At 35.2% G+C, this 24,762-nt stretch overlaps 1 protein-coding gene across 1 annotated transcript in view; it reads right to left on the bottom strand.

Moving 5' to 3' along the window:
- LOC120631972 overlaps positions 1-24,543 on the bottom strand; it is a 344,454-nt gene extending 319,911 nt beyond the window's left edge. Inside the window, exon 1 of the mRNA XM_039901687.1 lies at positions 23,672-24,543. The gene's annotated coding sequence lies outside the window, so the exon portion shown is untranslated. The remainder of the gene's footprint in view (positions 1-23,671) is intronic.
- Positions 24,544-24,762: the final 219 nt, after the last annotated feature.

The following is a 24,762-nucleotide window of genomic DNA, read 5'->3' as shown; positions in this document are numbered from 1 at the left end:
GAAAAAATAAGTTTCATCAACTCTTAGGTGTTATAAATTGGTCAACTATTGTTTGCTCAGGAATCTCCTTAGATTAGGCGTTACTTATTTAGGGATTGCCTTGTCCGTCGTTAGCGAAAACGGACATAAATTCTTTTGGACGCTAGTTTTGTTAAGTCATGCATTTTCAGAAAATAAATAGTACCGAAAAGCAACTTTGTTCTACTTAATTCTGAAAATGAACAACAAATTATCAAGGCTCATGCGGCAGTTGGGGAAATGAATGATGAAGAGTGATACTTTTTTTACTTTTAAAGTTTTTATTCCACTAAAAGTTAGAATTAGAATTATTAGAAATCTCACCTGATGGTTAGTGGTGATGCAGTCTTAAGTGGTAGTGGAACAATCAGTTATGGGTATGGCAATTATATTAAAACTGTAATGCAAATATGTTAAACCTGCGTCTGATAGTACTAATCATTCACTGGCTCGCCACTAAACGAGTCACGAGTGCAGGCGCACGTCCAATCCGTACCTTGTCTGTTACAAGACTGCTCGATTGACAGCTACCCGATCTGTTTGTGTAGATACGTGAGACAACGAATGTGTACCCTATCTATTTAGTAGATACAAACACTACAAAACCCATACCTCTTTTTACCTGTAGAGTTTATTTAAATTGCCCCTGCAAAAGGAGTTCGTACCCGGGACGTATTTTGCAATTCTTACATTCCTCTGACGGTAGATATATAAATATAGTTACATGGTAACCATTTCGATAGTTTCTAATACAACAATAATTTATAGCAAGCCAAGGTCCCGCGGCGATTCCCAAAATACAGCAAGGTATGCTGTTATAGATAGGAGTGCACTTTCATACTGCGATAAAGCAAGTTCATTAAATAGGGAGCATCTAAAGCTAATGCATCAGATTTGATATGCGCTACACATTTAACGAACGGAAGTTGCCTTTTGGTCTATGCGGAAATATACAAGAGGAGCGTTTGGCAGCGTTTTACAGCTTAAGCATAGAGATAATAGGTTTTCTTCTAGAAGTAAAATCAAGTGAAATCTGCAGTATCCAAACGGCACTCAAAAACTGTCAGTCATAGAGATATAGGGCCGGAACTAAAAATGTTTTACACCTTTGGATATGGTGAAAATATAAAAAAGAAAGCGGTTAAAAAATGTACTACAAATTTTTATACCTACTGTAGTCTATACCTCAACCTCTTTTCTGATTCCCTTACATAAGTTATGATAGTTTTCCTATCACTGGTCGCCTGTTGAGTGTTGTCGTGACCTCCGAGGCACATAGGTTATACACCGCTGATTTCCTAACTTAGACTGTCTGAATGCAAATAGGGAATTAAAACATCTTACCCCATGTATGAAGTATAGATATATTTATGATGAATTTTTGAGGCGCAACTTAAAACATTTCCAATAAAACTTAATCTATTTTGGATTTGAGAAATGTTCCAAAGTCGATTCAGGTTCACTTTTCTTACTTTCCAAATCATGTACTCCGTTGACTCGCCAAAGACAAAGACAAGAAAACTTAACCCGCCGAACGTTTAATTAAAGAAAATAATTATTTGTCGAGCCTTTGCATTAATTCTGAAAAGCTTTCAATTAATTTGCGTTGGCTGTCACACTCACCATTACATTCAGCTTTTGACATTAATAATGCAATAGAAACGAATACAAGATATTGTAAAACAGAAATACATTTTAAGCTTAGTAAATTCTAAGTCAGTGAAATTAAATCAATTCTTACCTTGATGGAAATAATATAATTTCTTATAGGTATAAAAATAGCGGTGAAAGCCTGGTGAGTAACAATTCGATACCGAGTTCGATCCCAAGCACACCTCTAACTGTCCGGACACTTGCTTCAACGGTGAACGAAAACATGGCGAGGAAACCTGCATGCAATACGATTTTTGTTTACAGTTAACCGAATTTCTAAACCAATACAAGGTCTTGAATATGTTTTTGTTTTAAAGTACTTCGAAGGTATAAAAGCGGGCATAAGAAATGACGGAATGCCCGATCGACGATTTGGAATTTTTACTGTAAACTAGCTGAACTCAGCCCCGCTTCGCTGTTAGCTACAGCGAAGGGTTTCTATTATATAAAGTTTGTAAAGTATCAAGACAACCCATCGACTACTTTTAGATTTTTGCGTACTGTAAAATAAGGAAGCAGAATTTTTTTAATAGGGTATTATAAGTATGCATAAAATGTTAATGTTAAGTTAATTTTCAATTAATATCTCAAATGGAATCGCAGGCATTTGGTAGAAACTAAAACAAACAGGAAAGTCAAGATATTGAAGATCAAAGATGGTGTCGTTCATTTAATTTCCGTCATTTCCTTTACAATTTGGCTCTGTCTTATAAAGCTTTCGGTATATAAAAAATTATAATGAGGTAAGTATATATTTTATACACAGCCTAGCTAGGTACAGACTTTCTTTCTCCTAAGTGAGGGAGATAGAGCTTTTAGTCATTAATAGAGCTCCAGTGTGGATTGAGTGGCTACTAATAATAATTAAGCGATATTACTTATGATATGTAAGTAATAACAACATGGATGCTATCAAAGGCACGTGGGTGGAAAATGCTAATTTCCAAACTGCGAGCGAGGAAATTATCTTTCCTTACATGAAAACCTAATACCCAACAATTTATACTCGAACATGCTCACTCGTGCAAGACCATCGAGGTTGTTCAGGGTATATGGTATGTATTAAAAGATAAATCAAGGTAACCGATAAGTGGGACTAACTTCTTGTTACTTGGGTTTTATGCTGGGATGTTGGCTTTACCTCCAGCACCGCAGCGATTCGTATCGGAACCTATTCTACTACCTTAGAGATGCTTTCACTTACTCGGCCCATTTACTCAAAACAAATAAAAAGTAGGTACAAAACAAATCCATTTTTGTCGACCTCAAAGAAATTATAGGCCCTAATTTTCATTCTTTATGATTTTGGGTAAAACTGTAACAGTCCTTCTTTTCATAAAATTGCAGCATTAGTAATAACCGGCAGGAATCCAACCTTGTACCTTTGTATGCGACCCGCATTGCCCGAAAGCTTTATTTTTTATCGTCGTAAGAGCAATGGGCCAACAGATTCCGTGCCAACACAAAAAATCCTTTCAGCTTCTACACAGAGACCGACGCGGACAACCGTGCATGAATCCCCGATGCTACCAAAACAATAGCTTGCAGAAACAAAACGAATGGAACCTTTAAAACGCCAGTGACGTCACCTGAACGAATTAGGCCTTTTTTGTCCTTGTCATACCCGTTAGCAGACTCGGTCCTCCCGTTTTAACAGCGGGGAGGCAATTGACCTATTTTCGGAGGGCGTGCAATAATTTCACGAAGGGTGGATTACCTACCTTCCACTACTGATCTATGCCTTTGCACATCTTACAGTTATCGACACATGTCAGTTTAACTTTATGTATACATCATTATAATACAACAATAGTGTACGAAGCAGATACTTAAATACAAAAGAGCAACATTTTTTTTTATCATAGTTTAAAGCCTGTTCAAGATCCGGGCTCTAGAATTCAGACTTAGATCTGGGCACACACTGTCCTTTAGGCAATTTAAAACCTCTAATGATGAAAGTTGATTCTCCCAATTGTGATGAATGTGATGAGGTAGATGATGTTTTTCACCTACCAATGGCGTGTGTTCGGATTCACAGCTTGCGATTTCTCGCCAACCTATCTATGAACTGAATATTAATTTTATGAACATTGGCACTTTTAACTCAATTATTAGCAAACCGTTGAGCATTACGGCAATGAAACTTTAAAGATTCGTTGGTGATTCTCTCAAATTGTTGTAGTTTAAGATTTAAGTGTATTTAGGATTTAAAAAAAAATGTTGTAATAATAGCAAAACAACACTTGCAAACAACCAACGATTAGACTATTTTACAATATCGCCTATTAAACGATGTAAAAATAAATATCTAATGAAGAAAAGTTGATATGCATTTTCGATAGGTCTGAAGAATCTCTCTACGTGGCGGGTCAAATTGAAGGTACTTTATTTAATTCGAATTAATATTATCGCTTTTGCTGGTTAAAAATCTGCCAAGGTCGAAATCTAAAACTACAAGAACGCAATTTAAAAAATTAGAAATCAAGCCTGTCAAAACACTGAATGAATTTTCACATTTGAAAATAGTGCAATTCAGTCACAAAATTTGTTTTTTTTTCAAAAGTATTAAAGCCATTGTTGTTGGAATAATTCTAAAAGTATCCATTATGTACGTAGAAGTTATTTATGGTGGAATAACTCACATATATACATGTAGTTCCAGATTATCCAAAAAGCAAGTTAAGCAATTACTCATAGCATCACGGGGCATCTCTGGGGGCACCGATAACAACACTGGAATCATAATTGTCAGCACATCAAACAAAAAGCTATTGAAACCCCGCATCTGAAAAGTCGCATTTTAATAATTAAAAAAAGCTTTGCTTTTCATTCTTTTATCTATTTTTCTTATATTTTTCATACTCACACACACACACACACACACACACACACACAAGTTAATCTAGTACGCATTAATTTGGTTAGTTTAGTACTTAATCAATATTTAGGAGGTAAGGTCGCTGATGCCTACAGCACAGGGTCAGGCTACGTGCAACCGAAACCGTCGATACTTTTTGTTTGTGAATTACTAAATATAAACATTTTGCACATTACAAAACTTTTTTTTTTTAATACAAGGAATGTTGTTGAGCAGGACTGGAGTCTGGACATTTTCACGCTCAAGATGTCAGTAACATAATTCAACTGGCGTAGAAACAACGGAACTTGTTTATTTCACGTATTCGTATTGTAGCATATCGTACGCGTTACGCAATCATGCGCTATCGTCACAAATTCATTAAACAACCATAAATCAACGGAACTTTCTAGTCTTAACTCACTGGTCTTACCAGTGCTATTTCAGAGGCGGGAAATAAGTAATTCGTATGAACACTGTCATTCTGGCTTTAGAAACTGGACCCATACACACACAAACATAAACACACACACGCATACACATAACCACACAATCACATTAACTCACACACACATACACACGCGTTTCAGTCAGCATGCTATTCTCACTTAACCGTTAGAGAACTCAACACACCTTTGAAAGTTTCCTTTGTTAAAGTGCACTATATATTATCTCAATGATTGAATCAATGTTTGGGAAGGCACTGGCCCCTAAGATACGGGATTTCCTAGTTTAGGGGTCGGGATTCCAAAGACTTATTGTACTAGTTGAGTTTTTCTAATAAATAAATATTTTCTATATTTTCTATTTTTGGTATTCTGAAGTTTTTTCATAGTCGTTTAACATTTTTTTTGGTGCCAACTCCATGATAATTCATGAATTTGCAACATTTTTTACTGTAAGATGACTTCAAACAAATACAAAAAATCAAGCTGAAAAAAAGTTAGGGAAACGTAAAATCTTTTGTAAAATTTTCATAACAAACGTAATAACGAACAAATATCGACATCGAACAATTTTTATGGATAACATAAGTCCGAGCTGCAGCTGTCCATATCGCACTTTACGAAAGAAGACCTCAGGACATTTTCATCAAACTTGTCTTAAAAGGATTTTCAAATAACGTATTTATATTTTACTTATTTTGATTTTAATGAAGCTTTTATTATCCAGTTATGAGAAAAATAAAAGGCAAATAACAAGAGATATTCTAGATGGCGCCACATTCACTAATTTATCGACAGGGTCCGCAAAAAATGGCGGTATATTAACGCCAGCTGCCTGCGTACAAACTAATAAATCTTTCGCACCAATAATGCCGGATCTCTTTTTACTAAATCCAGTGTGTGAACGTGTTGCGGTTTGGCTAATGCGTTGTATTATCCCTATTTGTAAATCATTCACGTCGATACCGTGCTTTCAGCTTGCCGATTTACGGTGAGATCTAATGGTTCCACATTACACCACCTTTTAAAAGATGAAAAAATAACGTGTCATAAGTCACACCTCTTTCTTCTTTCGAGATTGGTTAAGTTAAGCTATTTGTGAATTCCATTATTTCTTAATAAATTGCAATGATAGCCAAAGTTTAATTCTTCCCAAATCTAGGTATAGGTTAATTTTATTCTAAAACTAAATAGCTTTGTGAAACGACTTTGTCTATAGGATGATAACTATCCACAGCCAAAAACCTCGCACCTGATCAGACCAGAGAAAATTCCAAACCCTCCCAGCCGGAGATTGATCCCGGTACCTTGCACTTAAAAGACACGACTGTACTTCGGTGACTAATAAAAACTATCTATCATCAGAGGCTATGACGTACCCTCGACACAGAGCCCGCCTCTTTTCCCTTTCTACAGGGGGTTAAAATATTAAGCTGTTAAACCAAGACGAAAGATGGCTGCTGCAACACAGATATTATAGGGACAGTATTTGAGTTGCGTAACAGACATTTATCATTTAGGCAGATGAAACGAACGTCTCCGTAAGCAACCGTATAAATCATTAGCCGCAATGCGTACTGATTCATCGGCGACGTTAATATTGCGAAATGCGAATTAAACTTTAATTAATATGTAGTTTTACTCTTAGTATTTATTTATCATCATCGTTACAAACACATTACTGGCAAGGATTTCCTCTTAGTATAAAAAGGGTTTAGGGCATAACCTCTATAGTATAATTGATAGACTTCACCCGCCTTTAAGAAGATTATCAAGAAGTCTCCAGCATGCAGGTTTTATCACGATGATTTACTTCACCTTTATAGCGAATAATATATAACTGCTTAAACTGTATAAAACCCGGAAAAGTAAGTTGTTTGCCGGGAATAGAGTCGATTCCCCCGAAAGAGAAACCGAAGTCTTACCTAGTTAGACAATCCAAGCTATGTATCGTCATCATGAACATCATTATATCAACCCATTACAGTTCCGCTACAGGGCTCGGGTCTTCTCCCGCAATGAGACGGGTTTAGGCCGTAGTTCACGCTGGCCCGGTGCGGATTGGTGGACAAGCTATCTATAAATAAGACTAGATGGATGCAAAAATAAACGAAAATTGTTACACTGACTAGCACGGTTATTATAGAAAATACCTAAATATAAGGGGATAGGTTAACATTTTTTTTTTAATATTATAGCAAGTGGGTCACCTGATGTTAAATGATCACCGCCGCCCATAAAACGCAGTACCAGAGGAGCCAACGATGCGTTGCCGGCTTTTAAGGAGTTTGTTTATCAGCCCCTTGAATAACCTTAGATTTTATCATTTGGATGAAACAAATCAGATGGGAGATTGTTCCACAATTTGCAAGTGCGCGGTACAAATGATCTGGTATTTCGAACAGTAGAAGAATACCAGGCATCCAGGTGATGAGCATGAAATTTATTCCTACGGCGCGAACCTAGGTGCGAAATTTTCCGAACACTCTCTATTAGAACAAACAAAGGGAGCTAACATCTCTTCCGTGCCCAAGGTACTCCAAACTGCAAGTCGATTTAGTATTGTCAAGAAATCCAACAGCACATATTCGAAAGGAATGTCAACTTTCGTAATGTTATGTTCTTATTTCAAAAAATAATTCCTCAACAACCCAATTACTTGACGGAATTCATTAACAAATTAATATTCGTACTAAACCAATATTCCCCAGCGAAGTTACTTAATAATAAAGTTGGGGTTCGATTACAAACATTTGAAACAAATTAATTGAATATAATAAACTCCCGACCATATTAGCTATGATCTAACTCAACAAACAAATAAATAAATGCATTTTACAATAAATTATTGTTAATTCGTCGTGTGTTTTGAATAAAAAAAGTTAAAAACTATATAGAAAAAACACACAGGAATCATTGAAAAAAAAGTAGAAGAGATATTTACTTACTATATCATGGTTTATACACGATTTAACTCTAATTTATGTAGATAAAAGCAAAATAATACTCGCTAACTGGCATACAATGAAATCTAAGAAAACAACCACACGCGATTGAAAAAAATTGTTCTTTTTTTGAGCATCTATGTTGATACCGGGAAAAAAGGGTGAAACAAAAACAACAAAAATTGGTAGTGTTTCTTCTTTCTCTTCCTACATTCCTCCTACATTGAGAACATTGCATTTTCATACAAAATTTCTACCACTATTTTGCACTGAAGGTCATAAAATACAGGTAGTATTTTTCGAAAAACGAGCCCTTAAATGCGTAAAATACGGGATGAAAGTATGTATGAGAAAAATTCAATTGAAAATCAATGGAAATAGTCTTTAAAACAACTGTGTTGTAAAATAACAAGCGACAAGCCAAATGGCATTCGTAGCGAAGCGTTCAGAACAATTTGACGTCAAGCGTCACCTAAGAAAGACTAGGCTAAAGCCTTTCTACATTTATACTTATGGGAACAGCAGTCAACTTTACTGCGAAACGTGCAATCGAGCATTCAAGACAGCCGCTTATACTCCAGACTACTCTGTTGTCGTCCTGGATGAAATAATAGTCTAGAGTAATAGCAATTTTTTTCAGGTTTCATGTTACATCATACACAAGAAATTCACATATATTCGCAAAATATGTGTCTTTGTGAATTTCTTTAGTCCAAAAACTTTGAAATGACTGAACAGATTAGAATTTACGGGGTGTCGTCAAAAATTTATAGGCAGTGTCTGTAATTTTTTTCAAAAGTATAAATTTTTAAGTAGTAATTTGAGTAGTAATTTTTTTTAAAAGTTATAATCAATACATGGTCGGGTTTATTTTTATTTTTTATTTAATGTATCACATCGGCAGATCTGAACTTAGGCAATATATTATTAAATATGATAAGATTACTTCACTAATTATGAAAATCTAAAACAATATACATTTTTGAAACGATTACTTATTAAAGGAGTTTCGAATTATTTATTTTTCAATTTCTTGATGAATGACTGAAACCGTAGTAGATACCGCTACCACGTGCCGCGTCTCTCGCACTAGCTGTAGCGTTTCTATACGCTAAATTACTATTATTTTCGTAACTATGGTTTATTTAAATCTTCTTTATAAAGGAACATTTTTTCACTAATTATTCATTATACAGAAGACACGATGGTCACGGTTGTAAGGAAGGAAAAGACATACATCCAATAGTAATAATATAATAAAATATTGTCGCTCAAATCTATTAAAATATTTTTGAATGTTTGTTTGTCTCGTCTGTGAGGCGTCTAGACTCAAAGTGCGCACTCTGACATATATACAAATCTCAGTTTGTCTTAAAACTGTCATGACCAGTCTGCTATCGCGCGACTTACTGTGCCAATTGTACATACGGCTTGTGTTCTATTAATTATAATAACTAAACAAATGTGTCTGGAAACCCTCATTAGTTTGCATCTTCAACTATGAGTATCGAAACAGCTGTGCTATCTTCAGATAGGTATATCTGCGTTAATTGGGATGTTGACCCTTATAGGAAGAATAAGTATTTAGCTTCACTAAAATATTAAAACGAAATAAAATAATAAAACAACGAAATATCGATTCTGTACTTGATAAAAAAATATATTGTATTGTTTGTGGTTCTTTTAGTGTGAATTTCCGTCTTGATACGAAAATTATAATAAAGCTACAAACACATCAGGATATTAGGATACTGCTGGTGTGACGCATGAGACTTGAATGTTATTTTTATAAATAAGCAATTCGTCATGATGTCCTAAATAATTGCTAATGTTCTTAATAAATGTGTCACATTTCTATTGAAACCGATCCTGAATAACCATAACGTGGTATTATTAAATAGAGTAGGGTGAAATAAGAAAGCAAACTGCCTACGAAACTCTACGGAGACTACGATTTTTTTTAATCAACGTAAAATAGACATAATTACAAAGAATCGCTAAAATATTGTATTTATCTAGTGATTCATGTTCCTATTATTAAAAACGTATGTTTATTCATATTCGAAGTGAGATTGTTATTTATCTATATATATACTCGTAAAAGAGAAAGTGTGTGGGTATGTTCCGTATAGGCTCCGAAACGGCAGGACGGATTTCAATGAAACTTTTAGGGAATCTCCGGATTGACCTGGCGAGTAATCCTGTAAATTTTGGTGACGATCGGAGCACTCCTATTTTTGAACTGTCTAACTGTCAAATACAGCTTTTATTTACTATGATGATATTCTATTGTTGGGTGTACATGGGTGTAGATAATGATCTTCACCCGCTCGAGAAGAGAATAGAAGAGAATGAATACGGAGAGAAATAAATGATTTAATATATTATGAGTTTATTGTTTAAATAAAATAAAGCAAAATCTAGCTCGGCGAAGCGGGCTGGGTACGCTAGTTCTCAATAAATAAAAATAATCATCATCATCATCATTATATCAACCCGTAGTCCACCACGCTGGCCCAGTGCGCATTAGTGGACTCCACAAACCTTTGAAAACATTATGGAGAACTCTCAGGCATGCAGGTTTCCTCACGATGTTTTCCTTTACCGTTGAAGCAAGTGATATTTTAATTAGTTAAAACGAACATACCTTTGAAAAGTTAGAGGTGCGTGATATATTCGAGCAATATTCGAACCCAGCCCCCCTAAAATAAAGTAGAACTCCTACCCACTGGGCTATAACCGCTTGAAACTAATATATAAACATATTTTTTGTAACGCTTGATCTTCGGAAATCTCTGCGTATATTAAGTATTTTGTGATATAGAATATTGGAATATTGTTTTCTCACATAGGAAAAAGTTAAAATTCAGAGAATTTCTTTCTTTCATGACTCATTGTCCTACTGAGTAGGGTAAGGTATTTTGAAAACCAAACCCCAAGGGAGATGAAAAGAGAATCAAAGGCAATGGTAAAGTCAAAGTAAATATAACTTACTTTGAGGTAGAGACTATTTGAGGAATCTGTTGACTCAAAATTTCGTATTTAATAAACACGTGTTTTACAATTTAGTAAGGGAGGAAATTTAAAAAAAAAAATTAAAAAGATTTTCGTAATATTCAGATAAAGCAGCCTAAGAATGAGCGCTATCGCTTAGAAGTGCCTATTGATCTCAAGGTAACCATATTACAAGAAACCAAAAGGGTATTCCAGGTTTCCCTTTTTTAGTCGCTAGAAAATGAATTTTCAGGCAAAAAAATTACTCCGCATCTACAGGCAAAACAGTGCAGCCAAGTAACAAGTTCCTTAACCTAACCTAATTTTAAATGTCCCACCGATTTCCAGAATTCGTGGTGGATATTTACACACGACGGTGCAGATTCTTACGATGCATTTCGGATCAATGGCAAAAATAATCTATAGAGTCATATTAAACTTTACTAAAATAAATAGGACTCTTTTATAGAGAATGTCATGGAGAACTCTCAGGGATGCAGATTTCCTCACTTTGTTTTCCTTCAACGTTGAAATTCAAAATTCAAAATTCATTTATTTCAAGTAGGCCTAATACAAGCACTTTGAAACGTCAAGTCTGTCCGTGTGTAGTGACTCTACCACCGGTTCGGAAGGCAGATTCTACCGAGAAGAAACCGGCAAGAAACTCAGCAGTTGCTCTTTTCCAACATCAAATATTTACAATTTACATTTTAACATTCATTTTTCTATCTTGTGAGAGATGAAAGCGGAGCCGGATGCTTCCAAGCAACCTTGTCATTAAGAAACTCAACAATTGTATAATAACCTCGCTGTAATAAATGTGTTTTATCACATTCTTTAAACTTATGCATTGGTAGGTCCAAAACTACCTTAGGAATCATATTATAAAAGCGTATACTCAATCCCACAAATGACTTCTGCACCTTTCGCAGACGATATGCAGATGTCACTAATTTATGACCATTTCTTGTAAGTCGACTTAAATTGTTCTTAAATTTAAAACGCACATTACTCCAAAAAGTTATAGAATCGGATTGGAATCGAAATCGGTCCTCCAGTTTGACCTACACTTAATGCCGAGTGGGTGATTATTATATTAAATGGTCAGAAATACATATTTTTTTACCAAAATTGCATCATTATGCAGATTTGGTAAAATTATGTGTATTTCTGACCAAGTAACTTATTTTTCAATCTTTTTTTCTCGCGTTTTTAAAAATATTATTTATACACGCTATGAACGCCGACATAATAATTAAGTATTAAGAATTTATTTCATTATTTTCACAGCAAAATAGCTTGTATAGAAAGTAGTATATTCATAGTGGAAATTCTCTCATAACAAACACGGCCTGAAAGACGTAGAGGCGCGAAGCTCTCGCAATGGTCGTTTTACGGACGAAACAAGTGCTTGCTCATTTTAATATTTCCAACTTCCCTCAACCATAGCGTCATTAAACGACCTAGAAAGAAAGCGTTCCGGGCAAAAGTGGGCCGGCGGGGATCCCCCTTAAAATCTCTCGAGTCCATTGTTATATTTTCCGCGCCACCCCAACGCTTTTCGCTGTGTAACATGTATTCAGAAGTTCAAAATGAATGTATTTTGCGTTACAATAAAAAAAGCGCAAAGGTCTTCTCACGTTTGAAAAAAGCCGAGACCGAGCGTGATTCTTCGATTTTTTTTAGTAATATTTGACGCTCCAAGTACAGATCAGGCCCACCCGATCCGAGTAGGACATGCAATAAACACGTATTACAAAGTGCCATCCTGTATCCATCAACTGAGGCGTAGTTGGCGTGTTAAACCTCATATTCTACCTGTAATAGCACAAAGCAACGCGCCCTTCAGACCGGAATATTGCTGTGCTGCTTGGCGGCGAAATGAGTGGTAGTATTTCCCCGGACGAGCTCTGTTAGAAAAAGGTCTCTTCAACTAATATCTTATTGATATGACTTAAGATCAGGTTTACGCATTATCATCATGTCAATCCATTACCGGCCAACTACAGGGAACGGGTCTCCTCGCACAATGAGGAGGGGTTGGTGGACTACACACACCTTTTAGAACATTATGGTAAAGTCTCAAGCATGCAGGTTTCCTCACGATGTTTTCCTTCACCGTTGAACCAACTGATATTTCAATTGCCTAAAACGCACATAGCTTAGCAAATGCGTGCTGGAATTCGAACTCGTTCCCCCGAAAGTGTAGTCGTAGTCCTACCCACTGGGCTATCATCGCATCTACATAATCATGGAATACATGCAAAGCTATGAGACTCGGCCTATAATGCGCTATTCCAACAAATAAGGGTTACACTATCTAACTATACTTCATTTTTGGAATTCGTTGGCATCTCCCTGAACTCATTACTGGAACACAGACCTATTCTCTAATGTCACAAACACGCTGTACCCTCAGATGAAGGAGCTACTTTAGGCTGCACCCCTATGAGTGTGTTGATTACCCCTAATATTTTTTTTTTTTTTAGGGTAATCTTTTTTTATTAATATATTTTTCTAGGTAAAAAATTAATATTATTGTATTTAACAAAAAAAAAGCTTATTCTGAATTAGACTTGCGCAGCGCGGTTGTCGTACCTACCTTCGACGCATGAATAAAAATAGTTATTTGATTCAATAAAATTATTCGACCGCTGCGAAAAAAAACGCGCCGCCTCATAGTTAAATTTGTTTAAATTTACAATTACTGCTGATTGTTATAAAACGAAATATGAAATAAATATAATACGAAAATACATACATCGCCCTAAAGTGACCGTAGCTTGTGTTATGAGTACTAAAACTGTGCTTGTTATATAAACTGTTTGAATTTTCCTGCAGTATTTTACTTAAATTCTAAATATCATCACGACGTATGATGACGATTGAAAAGGGTCAAAAAACTCGCGACCAGGATGATGTGTAGTTTACCCCAACTTTCTTTGAGTACGGTACAGTTGCGTGTTTTATTTTAATGATATTGATAAGCATCTCAAGCCTTCAAGCCCGGTTATTATCATTTGTACATGAACCGTGTGGTGAAGGCAGATCAGAATATGCACTTGTTACCAACCCTCCTCTACCTGCAGAGGTCGTACGAAGAGACTAAGGGAATATTACGGAGAATGGACAGCATCGTACTCTGTGCTGATACCATCTGACCCAAACCCTTCCGTTTGGAGAGACCTTTAATTCCGCAGTGAACGGTAACCTATAGGTTATTGATGAATGATAAAAACTTTAAAGTCCGCCAACCAGCGTTAATGCAGCGTGGCGGTACAATATTCCAATTTCTTCTCCTATGAGAGAGATGAGGCCTGTGAGTCCTGTGAGTCCTATGCCCAGCAATCGAACAGAGAAAGCCACACCCAGAGCAATTCTAATTCTACTAAAACTGGATTTTTTCTAGGTGTAAAAATGATAATCAATCATTCTCTAATTCTCAGAATATAGAATAAAGTCTTCCTTTAAGACAAGCTTATTAAAATGATACCCCGTATTCCCTAGTGAATACAGTTTGCGGATTCGGTGAATACCATTCGCCGTCCACGCAGCGGGATTTTCAACCATAAATCAGGGACGTGTCAAACTGCGTCGAAGAAGTCATAAATTACAGTTAGACTCGTACAGCCAACCTCATTTTAAATTCAAGAAAAAGTTTACTGGCTAGGTAAAAGAACGACGAAATCTAGTAGAGTTTGTTTAAATCAATAGTTTCGAAATTTAAGAGAGCTAGGTATAAATAAAAATGTCAGGTCCTTATTCACTTACGAATCCGATTTTATAACTTAGAAATTGGAAAAAACACTGAAAGAAAGTTTAAACGGTGGATAATCCAACATCTAGGTATTTTAGTAGATATTTCAATAAGACATTTTTTTAGCATATCATATCATTGTTCTATTGGAGTTATGAACACCATCTATTTAACCTTTTAGTATTAGATACCTAATCTGGAATATCGAAAATGATTTTGGATCTAATAAAAATAAAATATGTTATCTATTTTATGATTAACGCATAAAGGCTAGAGAACAAAATTTAGTACCAAGTACTATTTAAAAAGTAAAAAATAACCTTTCTTGCAACTCATTAAGATTGATGGTCCGCCATGGAAAATGTAAATGTATAATTTGACATTCTCAAATATGACAACTTGTCATCTTACGATATTTTAAGTGAGTGTTGAAAACGCTCTACGCTTTTTAATGCACCACTGTTATGAGCACACGAAATACTTGTAGAGGAATGTCGTTAATTTTTACTGCATGACATAAACTACGTGTTAATAGCTTATAACCTATTCGCCATTATTTAAACGTATAGTATAAAGTTCTTTCATGTTTCACTTCCTAATTATTTTTCTTACTTTTATATTTTTTTTTTTTCAGTTATGCAATAATTACATTCGTACAGCATTGCAACGAGTGTGCATCCTTTTGGACCTGGAAAGAAAAGCTGAGAAGTTTACAATTGTGTTGTGAATACCACATCGCTTGAGGATGCTCTAGTATCGAAACCTGAAAAACTTCGTGCAGAATATTTGTGTGGTTGTCGCAGGTTGTATATAAAACACGTTCGCAAATTAACGCATGCTTCTATGCTTCTCTTCTATACTTCTGCTGTTAGACTTTAAGGAAACAGGAAGTAGAATCAAAGTAACCGATATAGCGAAACCAGTTGCGCAGGTGAAATGACGCCTACCGGGTAGGAAACAGATCTATGAGGACTGATGAACAGCGGGATACTGGAATGGTACACCGGAACGTTTAGTGTTAATAGACCCACATTATCATATAGATACATTAAGGGGGCATAAAACCATCAAACGGGTCGAAGAGACCCACTAAAAAAAGGAGGAAATACCCCCCTTCAAGAGACCTATGTCCAGAATTTAACAATAAAAGACGTTTTATTGTTAACGAGCAAAAACGTTTAATACGCTGAGAGAAATAAAATTGGCGAGACCATAACAAATTTCCACCACTGGCTATAAACTACTTTTACGACACCGAAATCTAGTTACGTTTTCGAAATGTTTCGCACCTTGATGAAGGAGAAAATGGCGCCATTTTATATCTCCTGCACCCAATAATGCACCGCAGTTTGTTTTATTATAAACTATTATTATTAAAAAATGTTAAATGAACTGTAAATAAGCTTCTGCCAATAAACCCTTTTTAAATCAACATTCGAAAAAACTATTTGATATTAATTTGTAAGTAAGTGAATCTTCTCTAATTCGTACCCAGTAAGAACAAATGCATAAAAATTCAAGTTAATTTAATAAAAAGTTATAATAAGTACAATGTAAGACTTACGATCCTACATTTAGTGAAGCAGTGATCGCTCAGTGTTCGGACTTCGCCTTCACTTCCGGTACCGAGTTGGCATCCCAGCACCTCTAACTTATCTAACGCACATAATGTTATAAGGAATTAAAATCTCAGGAAGTGAGGGAAAACATCGTGAAGAAACATGCTTGCCCGGAAAGGAATCCACCGATCCGCACTGGGTCATGGACTACGGCCCTAACCTAATCTAAACTATTCTTACTGTGGGATGAGACCCTTTCCCTATAGTGGGTCGCTAAAGGGTTGATATGAAGATTTATTACCACTTTCTGCAATTCACGCTATTTGCAAATAAACATGAATATATATTCTGTTCTCCTGTTTCATACAAAAACCTTCTTAACGTGCTGGCCACAGGACTAATCACGCGATGTGAATAAATGTACGATGAGTGTGAAGCCCCGTCGCACGACGCGCGCATCGTGTCGCTGGTTGCCGATACCCGTAACATGTTTGGTACATTTCCATACATTTGTTTCAAGCACTAAGCGCTTCGCCGGTTTCGATTGTCCAGTGGCTAGCTCGTAAGATAGCAAAGTGTAGTACGTGTACCTCGTCTTTAGCAGTAGGTACGTGACTAGCAGAGGTCGCCAGGTCCAGTTAGACTTACTTCCACTACGCCACTATCAAGATCTGTTATAGTAAATACAATAGGTATTAAAAACAACTAGATTTACAAACTCATCTGAACAAGGTATACTAGCAAACTGAAGTGTGTGCTCGGAGAAAAGATTGAAGTCCCCTTACAAAGAATATAGGTAGGTACCTCGTACAGGAATAAAAACTAGTATAGCTAAACATTCTACGAGTCGTAGGAACTAGGAAGCAGAACAATCTACATACCCTGGCTGCTTTTATAGAGATACAAGCAGCCAAGATACCTAGATTGTGAGAATTACTATAAAAGATCTATCTGGTAGAGAGTTACTTAAACCTATAGTTCGTGTTGCATTTCCAATAAGCTATTTTTAACAAAGCACACATATAATACGTCATCACGTCATACGCCACTATATTGTCACAAAACTACATTGTCACAAAACTACATTGTTTTACAACTATAACTTAAACTAGGTAACTGAAAACTATCGGAGAAAATACGTCGAGAATCATCTGATTCCGTTTACGCTATGAATACTTTTCCACGGCCTTGACATGCATTATCAAATACGCAATGTTTTTTTGTGTACTCGTACATTTTGTGCAGTAGGTAGATTAATGATGTTATATTTTTACGTACGAAACGCCATATGTTTTTAAGCTGCCTTGCCAAATGTTTGATATTATTGTGTCTTATCGCTAAATCGTTCGTACCTACACGATTTTACCTAGGAAAATAAAATTCCCACTTATTAAGTTCTAACCTATTCTTTAATTTCACACCACTACCAGCAAAGAGAATGAAAATACAAGTGCAGTGGAAGAACAGCTATTGCGAATGATAGCTAGGGAAATAGTCGTGGTTCATATTATATTGATACTAACACCTATAATCGCTTACAAATGCATTAAAATAAAAATCCTTGATGTATAGGTAGTAAGCGTTAAAGTAATTAGAACTGTATAGTTATGTTCCCACAGCCTCGTTTTTAACTCTGATGCAACGATGAAAGACAGGGTGCCCTTTCAATCCTAGTAATATTTTTTTATTTGACAAAGTATATTTGTGGGTTTTTCTTTCTTTCACGCAGCAACAGATAGATATAGGTTTTTGCGTAGTTGTAATTTACAGACTGAAAAAACGGTTGTAACGTGTTAGAGCGTGACATACGCTTATTTATAATAGTAGAAAAAAACTGAATAGTATCTAGGTAAACTACAGCTCTGTTAAAACATCTTCGTACTTATATAGCAAATCGGAATTGGATGAGTATCAACGTATTTGAATAGGTACACGTCTTGAATTACTACAAGCTTAATAACATGCGAAATTTGGTTTGTTTGTTTGTACTTAATCACGAATTAACTTATGCGTTGATAAATAATATTAGTAGCAAAGTAGATATAATACACGAGAATAACAGAAGTAGTATCAGTTTCTAGTGAATACTAATTCCTTTGTCTAGACTTGAAGAGACGTACTCATTCGATCTTAACGCATTAAAATGGCCATAACATTAGTAACACCTCATAAAGTGCTCACGAGAGTACCTACTACATAATGTGTTTCGTCACGAAATTTTCACGTTAATTGTCTGATGGCACCTCGGTTTATTTTAATGGCAACGGAAATGATGCTATAAAAGAAGAAAGCCGGCTTAGTGCAAGATGGACTTGCATACCAAGGTGCATTTGACACATTACATACCACCATTTAACATTAAATATAAACATAAATATACTATGACAATACACACATCCCAATCTAGCCCTAAAGTAGCGTAGCTTGTGTTATGAGTAGTACTCATGAATATTATTAAAATAGAGTAAAAAATATCAATAAAAGACGTTTATGCGAGAAACATTTTTTTTTTAATAACTATTGTTACAGCGGCAATAGAAATACACGGATAGAAACCTCCGTGTGCTTCTGCTTTCTACGTATGTGACAAGCATTTTAGAACAAAGAAGTCAATATATTAGTATATTATATATACCTACTAGCTGTTGCACGCGACTTCGTCTGCGTTTGATTTTGTTTTTTGATGTGGCATTCAATTTAGATGTATTTTTAATAAAATTTTAAGTTTTTAGTATCGCTGGGCCTTAAATGAGGGGTTGGCAGGCCTGCTGTACGCTGAGGAGTTCTGTCCTCTATCTCCAACCACATTCATCAGATCTACACAAGGTTTGCGCAAAATTTAATACATATTATAACCTATATAGTACAAAATAGTTATTTAATCGGTTATAATTTGTCGGAGTTATGATGTAATATCGTCAAACACTTTCATCCCCTCTCCCAAAGGAACCGAGCCTAATGACGGGATAAAGAGTATCCATATTACTTCTAACACTTTCAAGAATATGTGTACAAAGTTTCATGAGGATCGGTTAAGTAGTTTTTTCGTGAAAGCGCAACAAACAAACTTAAATTGCAATTTATAATATTAGTAGGGATTACTAAATGTGATACCAATGGTAAAGTTTTTTTAATAGTACTGAAAGTGCCAAATATACAAACCTATGATATTACATGTTGACCTCTTTACCATACCTATGATATTGGTACAGATAGTATTTGAACATATTTAAACAAACGACTGAGGAGTGGGCAAATAATATACCTATCTGTTCTAGCTCTTGGAGCTTTAACCCCGACTATTTAAACCCATTCTTACCCTTAAATCACGTAAACATTGCTAAACAATGTCAGCTTAGGTCACTAACAAAAAATAGTAATCAAAAATAGTAAATTTTTAAGGAAGATTCGCTTTGTTAGTTGAGTCGTAGTCAAGAGTTATATTCGTATACTAAACCAACTATGGTCAACCGAGAAAATTTTTAAGATTTTTATTTAGTCTTATCAATGTAGTCCTCTCAAATGTGGCAAAACTTTATGGATTCAGTATCGTTAAGTTAAGTAAGGAGTTTGCTTCTGTTCGTTGAGGAGTTTTGCCCTCTATCTCCAATCATATTCATCAGATCTACACGAAACTGAACTGATAGTATACTCACCTATTCAGTACAAAAAGAATTATTTAAATCGGTTAACATTTGACAGAGTTATAGTGTCAAATCATCCAACAATTTCATCCCTTTCCCGTAGGAACTGCACTGAATTTCGTGATATTGAGTATCCTATTTCTTACCTCGTAGTATGAACTCAAGCCGTGCAAAGTTCCATTTGTATTCATTAAATAGTTAAACCGTAATGCACGGTCATGATACAGCTAGACAGACAGACAAAAATAAATAATTCACAGTTATGACTTCAGTATTGATTATAGAGTGCCCTCCAAAAAACATATTTAAAATATCTTCAATGTACAGAATTCGACCCGTTACAGTTTTACTATAAGCATAGATATGTGATAATAATATGCAGTTATTATAATTCTTATGATGACTTCCTTTGCGACACTTCGGTGGATTAGATAAATCGCAAGGAGTCCCTAAAGACAATATATTTTAAATTTGTCACCGAAATGAATATTTTAGTCACGAAGCTTCGCACAGTTGTCGATGAGCCAATTCTGTTCGGCTAGCGTTACTGCCAAGGCGAATACTATTGCCGTGATGCATACTGACCTTCTATTGTCTGTTGTGAGTGGAACAGTTCTATGTACACTCGGCCTGATATTATTTTTCATTCATAATAATATAAACCAAATAGGTTAAAGTATTGCCAGCAGAAAGACTTTTGAAAATTGAAATTTGTTTTTTAGTTACTGAGAAAACCTCTGCTCGGGAGGCCCTTAGGTTAAGGCCCCTCTAAACAAAGAAGTTGCCTGTCTAAAGCCTTAGGGTAATAATTTTAACTATATTACTATGAAAGTACCTTTTATATAATTATTATATATTATAAGCTAAATTTCCAAAAAAATATACAACTCTTGTCAAATTGTGTCGTACGAATTTATTTTTAATGGAATTTTATCTTTTTAATATATAATATAAAAAAATAATCAAAAAATACAATCGCAAATTTGTTTTTGAGTATGAATACGCTATATGTATTAAAAAAATATATATTAAATGGATATGCCCCTCGTAAGAAAATTCAGAACTGGTGTTTTTAATTTAATGTTCCGCTAGGAGCGCTAACTTTATAAATGTGGACAAATTTAAGCTTTAAAACAAGGTCAATTCAGACAATTTTACACTAAAGGTAACGTGTATCGATTCTAGAAAACAACCCTACGATTGCGAACCAATGAGAAGCGTATTGATTCCCACAAAGACGTGGTTTGAATATTTTAGTTCGTTGTTGATATCTTTTTGACATACTAAAAGCGTAGATCCTTTCCAATACTTTGATCTTGAACCAGATTAATTCTATATCAGGAGCACGTGCCTGGTACCTACTTAGGCCCTGGCTATAGAAGAAATTCTCTATTTTATTTCAATGCCTACCTCACTGCCTGACCGTAGTCAAAAAAAACAAAGATTTGTTTATTCCACCCACAGAAAACCAGACTGAGCAAAAAATATAGCTATTTATTTGTTGCATAACGCTGTTGGAACTTGTAAGTTGCAAGTAGGTATATCGGTCAGCCAAGTTTTGCAGTTGCAGAATTTATCGCACCCGCCTGTACATTTCACTTTTCATAAGTTTAAAATATATTTTGCGGAACACTCACATTACTTATGAAAATAGCTTTTGGATATTTCTTTCGAGGCTCATATATTATACATTATGTAATATATGAGCCGAACTTCCATTCAACGATATACTACTCGCTTATTTATACACGGACGCATATCGATAATATTGTTAAATTTATGACTGTTTTCATCCAAACAGTGAGTTCCCATATTTAACCCGATTTTGAGAAGGCAAAATATAGATTCGTGAAATAAAATTGTAGAAAAAGCGATAAATTACCGCATTAAATAAAGGTACTAATTTACTTAGGATGATTTTCTAAGTTTAATATTTTATCACTAAGTACCTACCTCTTCCTCCCAATATCCTCTCAAACTCGCGTATTTGAATTATTATTTTTAAAAAGCTTTATTTAAATATTTGTCTTAATCTTTAAAATATAAATATAATATAAAAATCTTTTGAAACATATTGATTTCATAAACTCAGTGACAGGTATATTATACTTCAACCAGTACTATTATTCAGTGAACATTTTCCTCCATTGTCATCACACAGCGAATTTGAATTCTCTATTCCTTCGATCAGTTACATTAAATGCCTAGGTATTAAAAAAGACCAATTTTTTCTTATGACATTAGATAAATCATAAAAATTGTAAGAAATCTTATTTTTAGTAAGGACATACCTATGTATTAAAACTAACCTATATTCAATATTTTTAAGCACTTAATAGATAATCATCAGTGAAAAACAAAAACTTTTTCTTCTACATTGTTTTTAGCATATATTATTAATGGTCTAAGCTCTATTCGGTACCTACAAATAAGTATGTCATTGGCGCATTAATTAATCCTAGATACCCTAAAGGTAAGTTTATCCATGCGCTTCGAGAAGCATGACTCCACTGTGTTTACTCATATAATTTAGCAGACGTGTTCTGCCAGGATTATTTCAACAGTCAGTATGTCCCAAGACTGCCCGCGTGTACACAAACTAATTTGTGTTTCTCATTTATTACAAACGTTTTATGGATATTGATTTATACAACCGGTCAAGTGCGTGTCGGGCCACGCAGTGTTGGGTTCTGTAAATGCCTGACACAATGCGCTAAGAAGGGTCCTTTTAGTTTGACACTCTGAACATATATTCACTCTAACCAATGTTATTTGATTACATTCCAAACGATGACATTGTTAATAATTATTATAACTAAGGACTTTATTTTTCAATCATTTGATTTGGTCCATAAACCTACATTTACTGGCTGTTTTACGCAACGCGTTTCATACGACCTAAATTGTGTACTTTGGTTGACAATAAGCTACTTTATATTACTTAACCTAAATAAACACACATACAACTATATAAAATAAATATCATATTTATTGTTATTGGTTTATTTTAAAACATTACCACTTTGTCGGCGTGATTAATTTGTATACAAACGCTAAATTACAGCTTTCTAACACCTAGTATCACTCGGTATCTGTGCTAGACCGCGGAAGGACAGACTGACATAGCGAAACTATATAGTGTTAACTACGAGTAGTTAGTCCCACGCACTTTTAGTAAGCTGAATAAGGGCAGCTTTAGTTATAAATGTTCATTTAAAAATATTCCATGGATAACTTTTAAACTTTGAAACTTTCCTTAACGATTTATATTTTTAAATTTAAAAACCAAGAATAGTCGGCCCATTTCATGAATTAAAAATAAACGCCTTCATTTAAACATAATTATAATAAGTTAACGTAGTTTATGGTTCATTTGAGTTACACAAAGAAATTTACCTATAGAGTCCAAGAAACGGAAAAATATACTAATATAAATAACTTAAAGCAAGAAATAAACAATTCTAAACACCTCTTATAACGTTGATGCTGTTAAGAAATATGTAATAGAAAAACGATCACAGGAAACAATACGGTTACTAATAAATATGCATTGTTTATTCTTCGAGTTCCGCTCCCACCAGGGATTAATCGTTCCTTGCAACTTATTGAAGTATTGAAGGCTACGTAGCGTTTGTTGTTTCCATTCAAACGTTTAGGATAAAACACTCCAGAAGTATCTACATTTAGTACTCATAATATCGCTACGCAAGCTAATCTTTAAAAGTTGCTCAAAAGTAGCAACCACTATTAAGAATAATAAATACACAAAAAGTAACAATAGGACAGCTAACGACTTACCTTGACCTCGTTCCCAAATATCTTCGCACCCAACGTACCACTAACGTCTCAAAAACACCACATCACTAACGACAAGCAGTTACAAAGGACAATTCAGCCTCGGAAAGGTAACAAGGGGTTTTTACATTCAGTCTCTTATTGTATTCACAACCCAGGGGAAATTGCAAATGGAAAGTTCTTAGCATAACACACACAACCTTTTTTATCTTTTTTTTTTCGTTAAGAAAGTGAACACTAGAACAGTTTCCCTCTATGGACATTAATACTTAATTATTACTGTGTATAAATATATCATGATTTACTAGAATTAGCTCACAACTTACGAAAAATTACAACCGACTATTTATGTCCTAAATCAGAAGGGACAGAATCGAATACACACCACTTTTAATATATCACAACCACAAGCTTCACAGTCCACGATAGTCAATCATTTTAAATATCAACGTCTTGTCCTACATCGTTCTGTCACTTTGAGCTACAACATTTTAAACTAACCGTTATTCACAACACAGAAGAGGTAAACATTGGTTTCCATAGAATCACATGGCGCTAACTCGGCACATATCTCAATAGAAACATTTCACTATTACATCACAAGAAACACGCACATGTCGTAAGATGGTCATATTTTACAGAGAGTTCATTATATTATTGTTTTTGGCACAGTCGAGTTACATGTTTCCCACGTGAAGTTTCGGACCGCCAGCGGGATGCGAGACTTTCATCCACTGAAAGCACTTTTAGTATCGTGCATTTATAAATAGTTATTTCTAACGAAATGTGGCGGCACGTATTACGAACGCGATAAGCCGCCGTACGGAGGACGACGCTGAATGTCAGGTAATGTCGGAACTGTCAGTGAAACTGTGTTTTCAGTTTTCGGTTACGACGTGTGTGCCGTACTGTTTGTGCTGTGTTACTAGAGGCACGCGTTCTACACTGCAACTGCTGAAAGGCGAAACCTGTTGAAATGGGACAGTATGCCGAGCGCGAGGGAGACGAGTGGATGCTGCGCTGGACCGCTACGACTTTCAGGCGCTTATTTTGCTACGAGCACGTGTGTGCGTGAAAAGTTGCGTGCCTACGAG

This window comes from Pararge aegeria, chromosome 19 (assembly GCF_905163445.1).
Source record: "Pararge aegeria chromosome 19, ilParAegt1.1, whole genome shotgun sequence".
NCBI lineage: Eukaryota > Metazoa > Arthropoda > Insecta > Lepidoptera > Nymphalidae > Pararge > Pararge aegeria.
The sequence above is the reverse complement of the archived record's forward strand: the minus strand, read 5'-3'. Positions and strand labels throughout refer to the sequence as shown.